We start from the raw sequence: 9,466 nt of genomic DNA on the forward strand, positions 1-9,466 counted from the left end.
TCCTAGGGTTCAATAAGAAGACTATCCAGACTAAGGCCCCTCTGGGGCCTGTATAAAACCAGTGAATTAATTGGAATTAGAGAAAATGCTTTAACCAGATCCCTGAGAAAGAACCACTTTGGGGAAAAAGGGAAAGACAATCACAATTTCCTGATCCAACTTTGGCTACTTTGTGAGTCTGGCAGGTCAGGAGGATTTTGAACTTCTCATCTGTAGTCTAGAACAATTGATAGATCTGCTTCAGGAGTCAAGAAAAGAAGGGTTGGGATGGGAAGAAGGAAAGTAGGTTTAAAGATCTATAAAGATACTAGCTGATAAACCATAGCATGCCCAAGGTGTGTGTGTGTGTACGGGGGCAATTTGAGAACTCCAGCAAAAGGGACTTCCAGCTGTCCACTTTGTCTTTAGTGCTTTACATTTTAGATTACTTCCTTTGGGCTCTGTATTTACTTGTAGGAGAGGGTGTGCTGTACTTTGTGCAGTTTTTGCTACATGATTTTAGTAAATATTGTTTTCTAAAAGTTAATTAAATCTGACTAATTGATATATATATTGATAATAATGGTGGGAACCACTTTGATGGGGCTCATGAGCTAAAATAAAGCAAAACAAATGAAAAGAAACCCCTAACTCCTCAAGACTATTCCTAGACTCTGAAGGAACAAATAATATCTGCCCTTTGGGGAACCAAGCTTTTATTAAGAATAAAGTTTGGGATGCTACTGTATATGTTAAACACAAATGGTCACCACAGTCAAAGCCATACACACCTTTATGTTTGCATTGAATTGTCATTCACGGGTAAAGACAAGATGAACTTCCTTTGCTCTTCCCTGAAAAGCTCTTTCCACAGATGGCAAAATTATACAGTTCTCCTTACTTCTGGTTATGTTAGCTAGAAAACATTTTTCCTAAGTCCTTCACTGCTCAGAACATGATGAACATTGTTCAACAATTCTGTTTATATCATAGTGTAGTCTTTGAGAATCAGCAGGAGACTACAAGAGAGAAGACTTTATTTCAGTCCTTTTTTTACTGCACACTTTCTGAATGATGTCAGGCAAGTAGATCTAGTTTAAAGTGTCTTATAGAGAGGGACACTAGTATTTGTGCTATTTTCTTTTTTGAGATATGAAGAATCTCCCTATGGGTAATTAGACATATGTTTGTAGAAGATTTTCCCAGGACATTTATCTGCATCATGACTTTCCTTATCGTGGTTTTGATATATCACTGGTAGGCATAAGAAATTGAATGGGAAATTTGGGGAGTTTTGTAGAACCTGCTGATGACATACAAAGGCCAACACATGATCCAAAAAAAAATTTAGATACTCAGAAATGCATAAAATATGTGTATATATTGTATAATATCAACATATTTTATCTTTTAATACCATGTTAATTCAGAATTTTTCTCTGATATGGAGGGAGGGTCAAAAAATTTTACATGAATTTTCCAGATCATAGGGGACCACATCCCAAAGTCCCTTGATTTGGAAGGGATAACTACATTTTTGAAGGGGGTATTCTTATCAATGAAATCACCTACCCAATAAGGTATTGATAAGATCTTACATTTCTATGTGATTCCAAAATATTCAGATTATCTCATTTGACTCTTGTAACAATTCTCAGAGGTAAACAAGGTAAATGTCTTTTGTGCTTATTTTAGAAATGAAGAAATCAATGCTTATTAAGATGAAATAATGTTCTAATTCATATTTCTAGTCAATGGGAAGCCAGGAGTAGAATCCACAGTAGAATAGACATGAATACAATGCATTTCCTCACTAAGGTTCAACATGAATACCCTGATGTGAGAAAGTGCCTTGGATTATGAATCAGGGCATCTGATTTTGAACTCCATTTTCTGTGTCTAACTCATTATATGATCATAAATAAGTTACTTCCCCCTCTTAGAAGCAGCTTCCTCCTTTGTAAAAGGAAAGGATTAGACTATAAGGTCTTTAAGGACCTTCTAGGTCATATCAACTGTAAACCAGATAATAGTGAGGTTCCTGATTCAGGGTCACTGCATTAGTGGAGATAGATTGTACTGAGGAATGGACCTCTCTCACCCAGTCCCCCTTATGCCTAGTGACTCATATTTGCAAGCAGTCCGGGGTGGGGATATGGCCATAGACAGAGTAAAAAAAAAAGTACTATATCACATGGGGGGCTGAACTCATAGGAAGGACGAATCTGAACAAGTTTTATGGCCTTGGTACAACTGCAACTGAAAGGGTAAAGAAAGTTATGTCCTGACTGACCAAGGCTTATGGATCTTGTGAAATTGTTCAAGGGGATGCAGGGCAAAATGAATGTGAATGTAGAATATTTCAGACTCTTATTTTCACTTGTTTTTCATTTGTTTCCAACTCTTTGTGACTCCATTTGGACCTTTCTTGGAAGAAATACTGGAGTGGTTCCCCATTTACTTCACCAGCTCATTTTATAGATGAGGAAACTGAGGTAAACTGGATTAGGTGACTTGTCCAGAGTCACACAGCTAGGACATGTCTGTATCAGATTTGAACTTTAGAAAATAGATCTTCATGACCCAAGGTCTGGCATTCTATTCATTGTGCCACCTAGCTGCCCCCAAACATGTAAGTAGTTACAGGCTTTTTGAGATCATTTATGTTGCTTTGTTTATTAATATGTTCTTTGAGTCTTTTGTGTCCTAATCATTTTCTGTTGTGGAAGGGGAAAAAATTTCCTGTACTATATTGATATTCAAATTTTGCAGTCAATAACCTTTCTAGAAAGGACTTTCTTATCTACATTTTGGGGAGACCCTCTACATGACCTATGCCTAAAACTTGTTTTTGAGGTTTCCCTGAGTTGACTCTGCGATGGTAGCAAAGAGAAAAACCAGACACCTCCTTACCCACACCCAGGATCAATCTGGGTTTAGGTGAGCCCAGAGCTAGAGGCCCTTATGAGAGAGGATCGTCCCCTGGCTTATGGGGAACATGAGAAAGTCCTACAAGGAATCCCAGTACTTTCCCACTGGTTGAAAGGCTGTGTGTTGTCTGTATTTCTCATAAATTTACTGTCTTGTTTTTGTTTTGTTTTATATATCCCAATCCCCATCCTCCATCCACCATATTTTAAATATCAAAAAGCTTTAAAATGGCTCCTATTTATCTCCATAATCCCTAATATTCTTCTGACTAATTAGCAATTAGTGAACAGCTGAATGAATGAATGAACCTGTTCCATATCATCACTACAGTATTTTCCCCATCTTCCTAATCTCTTTCATTAATCTAAATGGGGGGGGGGGAAGCAAATAGAATAATCATCCTCCTCCAAATACTTGATTAAATCTAAATTAGTAGAGTCCTTTAAAGGGAATTAAACCAGTGATTACCAGAGGCACAAGTGTTAACTAAGTGGTTAAAGACTGGGGCACTGATTTCAGAGCAGAGTAGTCAAGGCTGTTACAACCTTAGATTGGGGACAATCAGAAGTAGAGCTCAGATTTTCCTTCCCAGACTCTATTTCACCTTTTCCTACTCCATGGGTACACTCATACATTCAATCACAGGATTTTGTTCCCCATTACTTTCTTTTGGAGATGGGGAGGATTCAGCTTTTTGCTTCTCTAGGAATCCCTTGCTTCTAATTTCCTGGCTTTACATTCCTGGCTGTAGAAAGACAACTGCCTTCAAAATAACATGTGGCCTGATTCCAGCACTCTCCTTCCCCCCTCAGCCCCTGAGTTACTCTCATGAGACCTGCAGTCTGGTTTCTTGACCAAGTCATCAGATAAAGTTTAGATAAGTCTCTGAAATTTTTGGCTACTTAGCCAGTGTTCTGAACCTTCTGAGACTCCCTCATTGCTATTTACTATGAAGAAAAAAAATCTATGACTGTGTAAGGAAGGTATTTTAAGATCCTTAAAGAAAAGTTCTAAGTTTGGTGGCTGTGACTCCCTTGAACTCAATTTTCTATTTTTAAACAAATTGTCACGGCTTGAATAACAAGGAAATCATGCATTGAATTTTACTGCTCATTTTGTTTTTACCACATTGGTGTAGCTACCACCATGTCTTTCAAGGCTAAGTAGACCTGGAAGCTGAAATTGTCTTCAGAATACAACCCAGCTGGTTTTTAACAGACCCATCGCTGTTTCAATAAATTCCATATTATAATTTCAGAAACCTCTAAGACTCCATTCAAGACTGATTCCATGTTATAGACACTTCAGGTAAAGAAGTAGAATTAAGATTATGACTAGATTACGAGCTGGAAGGTACCCCTGCCCTGCCACCATTCTAGGAACAAAGACTTTCCTTACATGTGTTCTCCTCTCTTCCCTGTCCCTAATTTATTCAACCTTGGAGTTAGTTCTGGGGCAGATCGGACCAGGATGAAGGAAAAGAAACTCAAATACTCCTTATCTCTCTAACCAGTCTGACCTTAGGACTACATCAATTGTTGTCAGGCTGGACCAGGCACTGGGATGAAATAATCCGATTAGTATTGTCTTTGCTTCAGTTCAGGGTCTGACTAGCTACTGTCCCATGATTCTAATCAGAATTTATAGACTATTTAGGCCAAAACTCCCTTCTCTGACTCCTTGCTTAATCAAACCCATCCATGTCGATATCATTCTTCTAATGTCCTAATCCCACTTTTCTCTACTTGTTAGCTTTCTGGAGGTCTCAGGACAGGCCTTGCTTTTAGTAGAATAATCTGTCTCCTTGGCCTGGGGCCAAAATGGAGGAGGCAGAAGAGCCACTAGGATGGTGGGAGATGGAATGTCTCTCTTCCAGTCCTTGTTGGCTCTTATATATACCATATTATAATTACATCATTAAAGCATATTGATTATGTGTGAACTTAGAGAACCATTACATCACCATGCTAAGTACTAAATATATGTAAACTAGAGAACCATTGTCTCATCAATTCCTCTGAGTTAATACCTTGTTTTTTTCTTTTTTTTTCCCCTGAGGCTGGGGTTAAGTGACTTGCCCAGAGTCACACAGCTAGGAAGTGTTAAGTGTCTGAGACCAAATTTGAACTCGGGTCCTCCTGAATTCAAGGTTGGTGTTCTATCCACTGCGCCACCAAGCTGCCCCCTACCTTGTTTCAAGTATACTTCTCCAGAGTTCTGGCTCTCTACACATACTATTCCATTTTGCCCTCTAGAATCCATCTTCTGCTATTAAACTTCCCTTCAGAGTAGACCTATAACATCTCCCCGAAACAACCTTATATAAAAATTGTATTTATTTAACTATTAGGTTACACTTATATGCATATCTGTTAGTTCCCTCCAAATGATCATAAGCTCCTTGAGGGAAGGGACTATTTCAATTTGTCTTCATATCCCCAGAATGAACAACATAGTAGGCACTAAAGAAAAGTGTGTTGAATTGAATTTAACCAAATTATTTGGAGAGACTGTCTCACTTTATAAATGAAGAAACTAAGCTTCAGAGAGATCAAAACAACTTACTCACCAGTGGGAAGAAGCTAAGCTAATATTTAAACTGAGGTTCTCTGACTCCAAAGCCAGTTCTTTGCCCCCTATTATCATATTGAAAGTGAGTTGCTCTTGTGACTTCTGAAATACATTCACAAATTTGCAGAAAATACATAGGAAGTGGGGTGTCAGGAAAGAAGAAAGAAATACTTTTTTGCCACTGGAATCTTTGGTGTGCAACAAAATCCTTGATTTTATGATCTTTCATCTCTGGACTGTGGGGACACTATTAGCTTGAAATATTCACACTTTGGCACAGTATAAATACAAGCCTGATAAAAAGGGATGGGAGGTGGAGGAAAGAAAGAAAAAAAATCACATTAATTTGTCTGATGTGACTGAAACCTTAAATTTTATTTGAGGGTGAGGGAGTGGACTTCTGAGTAATTAGGGAAAGAAAAGCAAAGAGCAGGGCTGGTGTGTTTTAACAAATATGGGCTGAAATAAAATTTTGGATCATTTTGGTTAGGGCAACAAGGTCTGGAGTCAGGAAAACTCAAATTCAAATCTGGCCTCAAACACTATGGGTAAATCACTTAATCTTGCTTGCCTCAGTTTTCTCATCTATAAAATGAGCTGGAGAAGGAAATGGCAAATCACTCTAGTATCTTTGCCAAGAAAACCCCAAATGGGGTCACAAAGAATCAGAGACAGCTGAAAATGACTGAATAACAACAAATCTTTTTGGTTGTTTCTTTCAAACCATTTGGAGGCTGTTGGATAGGAATGATAGAAAGTCTTTATTTCCTGATTATAGGAAGAGAGAAAAAGAATGACAATTGGCATCATGTGCAATTGCCGTGTCAATGGCAACCTTTTTTTTTTTTTTTTTTAATTTTTGATCTTAGTGAACAATCTGAAGCTCAAAGAGTATCTTCTCAATAGTTTCAGAGTTAATTATCAGCAAATGTAAATGCAGACCTTTCCAGGTCCAGATCCAGCATTCACTCTGTTTGTTGCACCATGCTGCATTTTAAGCTGTGTTGTTGACAAGGGGCTTATCTTCTAAAAAATGGTCCATTTATTTGTCCCTTGGGCCAAGGAGAAGTTAACACCATTCTTGGCTTAATGGATGGGAGTTCAGTTATCAGAATGCTGCAGGTAGAAATCCCACCTCTTGCCAAGGCAGGAATTGTCTCAGAATTTCTTTGTTGGAGACATAATGCAAGGGACAAGAGAAAACAAAGCAACACAGATCACTTTGGTGTACCTGGGATTTGTTGTAAATGTATTTTGATGGCTCATTATGTTGTAAAGAATGTATTTTTATCTCTAGAACTATTTAGCAGAACAAAGGAAATAATCCCAGAGTGACTTTTATTTATCTTAAAGCTGCTCTGTAATAAGGAAGATGAGCACTACAAGTCCCAGTAATGAATTGACACATTCCCCTGGTGAATAATTAATTCACCAGTAGCTGAGGTCAGGGAAGACTAGCTGCCCAGTACTGTTTCTTTGCACCGGTAACTCTTTGATTGAATCATCCAGAGGCAATTTCTTTTCAGGGTGAGGTGTCTTTTTAGACATTTTCTTTCAAAAGAAAGTAATTTTACCTCCTGACTTCCTCTATGGGTTCATAACTCTGAAGTATTTCTGACTCTTTGAAATATCACTCCCTAACCTGTATGTGCCAAAATGTTTGTGGCAGTTCTTTTCATAGTGACTAGAAACTGGAAAATGAATGGATGTCCATCAATTGGAGAATGGTTGGGTAAATTATGGTATATGAATGTTATGGAATATTATTGTTCTGTAAGAAATGACCAACAGGAGGAATACAGAGAGGCTTGGAGAGACTTACATCAACTGATGCTGAGTGAAATGAGCAGGACCAGGAGATTATTATACACTTCAACAATGATACTGTATGAGGATGTATTCTGATGGAAGTGGATATCTTCAACATAGAGAAGAGCTAATCCAATTCCAATTGATCAATGATGGACAGAATCAGCTACATCCAGAAAAGGAACACTGGGAAATGAGTGTAAACTGTGAGCACTGTTTTTTTTGTTTTTCTTCCCAGCTTATTTTTACCTTCCAAATACAATTCTTCCTTTGCAACAACAACAAAATTCGATTGTGCACATATATATTGTACCTAGGATATACTATAAGGTATTTAATATGTATGGGAATGCCTGCCATCTAGGGGAGGGAGTAGAGGGAAGGAGGGAAAAAATTCGGAACAGAAGGGAGTACAAGGGATAATGTAAAAAAAATATTACCTATGCATATGTACTGTCAAAAATGTTATAATTATAAAAATTAAAAAAAAAAAAGGAATATCACTACCTAAGGGGCGAGCATTGTATTAGGCACTGACGAAGGTTGCACAAGAAACAGAAAACAGGTTTTTGCTTGGAGAAACTTATGGTATAGACAGAATAGATGGAAGGAAGGAAGGAAGGAAGGAGGAAGGAAGGAAGGAAGGAAAGAAGGAAGGAAGGAAGGAAGGAAGGAAGGAAGGAAGGAAGGAAGGAAGGAAGGAAGGAAGGAAGGAAGGAAGGAAGGAAGGAAGGAAGGAAGGAAGGAAGAGAGGGAGGGAGGGAGGAAGGAAGAGAGAAAGAAAGAAATTACCTACTATGTACACGGGAGGGAGGGAAGAAGGAAGTGACTGAAGGAGGAAGGATGGTCAATTAATAAACATTTATTAAGCATTTACTATATATCGAGACTGCATTAAGCACTGGGGATACAAAAGGAGGCAAAAAGATAATCACTGTCCTCAGAAAACTCATAATCTAATTTGAAAACAGATATATACATATTTAGGAAATATAAAAACATCCATGATAAAAAAAGGAAGTCATTAAAAGAGAGCTGGTACTAGAATTAAGAGGGATTGAGAAAGGCTTCTTGTTGAAGATGAAATTTTAAATGGGACTTAAAGAAGTCAGGAAAACTAGGAGGTAGAAATGAGGAGGGAAAACATCCCAGATATGGTAGACAAGCCAGAGAAAATGTTTGGAGTAAGAAATAGAGGTTTTTATTCTTGGAACACAAAGAAGGCCAGTGTCACTATATCTAAGAGTAGTATAGGTTAGAAAAGGCTTTGAACACCAGAGGATTTTGTATTTGATCCTGGAAGCAATGGGGAGCTGCTGGAGTTTGTTGAGTAGAATGAATGATGTTCTGACTTGTACTTTAGGAAAATCATTTTTCTGATTGAAAGGAGGGTAGATTAGAGTAGAGAGAAACTTGAAACAGGGAGACACACTAGCAGGAAAAAAGCATTCATTACTCATAGAGAACAAGGTGACGTCTGCAATGATTTTTAAAAGAAAATCCAAAAAAATTCTACCAAAGAAATTGATGGCTGGATCTCCAAGATAGCAGAATACTTATAAGTATTTTGATTTTTGAATGAGATCTTCATTTTCTCTCTGATATTTTAAGGGATAAAATACCTTATTCGGTTAATATAAACACAGTCTAAACTAGTTCTCAGAATTTTCTATTGAGGGGGATGTTTCCTGATATGATAGTCAATGAAACAAATTGTTTTATTTGGTAAGAAGCTATACTATTACTGAGAAGATTGCAACTTTCAGTTTTAGTGAAGAGTTGAGGAAGATTGCAAAATGTGAAACTGGATGACTGAAGGCATGATATTATCCTTGGCAGAAATATGAAGTTTAGGAGAAAGTGATTGAGTCACAATTTGAGCTTAAAAGATCAATGTGATATCCAGTACGTAGTTGGTGATGTAGGACATTGAAGGCTGCATAGTGAAATCTTGAAATCATCTACAAATATGATAATTGAACTCATGACAACTGATGAAATCAAAGAGATACACAGAGATAGAGACTTGGAGGCAGACAGAAAGTTAGGGACAAAGAAAGGGGGAGAAAAGGAGTGAAAGGGAAAAAGAAGAAAAAGAAGAGGAGGAAGAGAAGGAAAAGGAGAAGGAAGAAGAGGACCAGGGGAAGAAGAACAAGAATAAGAACAAGAACAAGAA

Source organism: Sminthopsis crassicaudata, chromosome 4, assembly GCF_048593235.1.
Source record: "Sminthopsis crassicaudata isolate SCR6 chromosome 4, ASM4859323v1, whole genome shotgun sequence".
Taxonomy (NCBI): domain Eukaryota; kingdom Metazoa; phylum Chordata; class Mammalia; order Dasyuromorphia; family Dasyuridae; genus Sminthopsis; species Sminthopsis crassicaudata.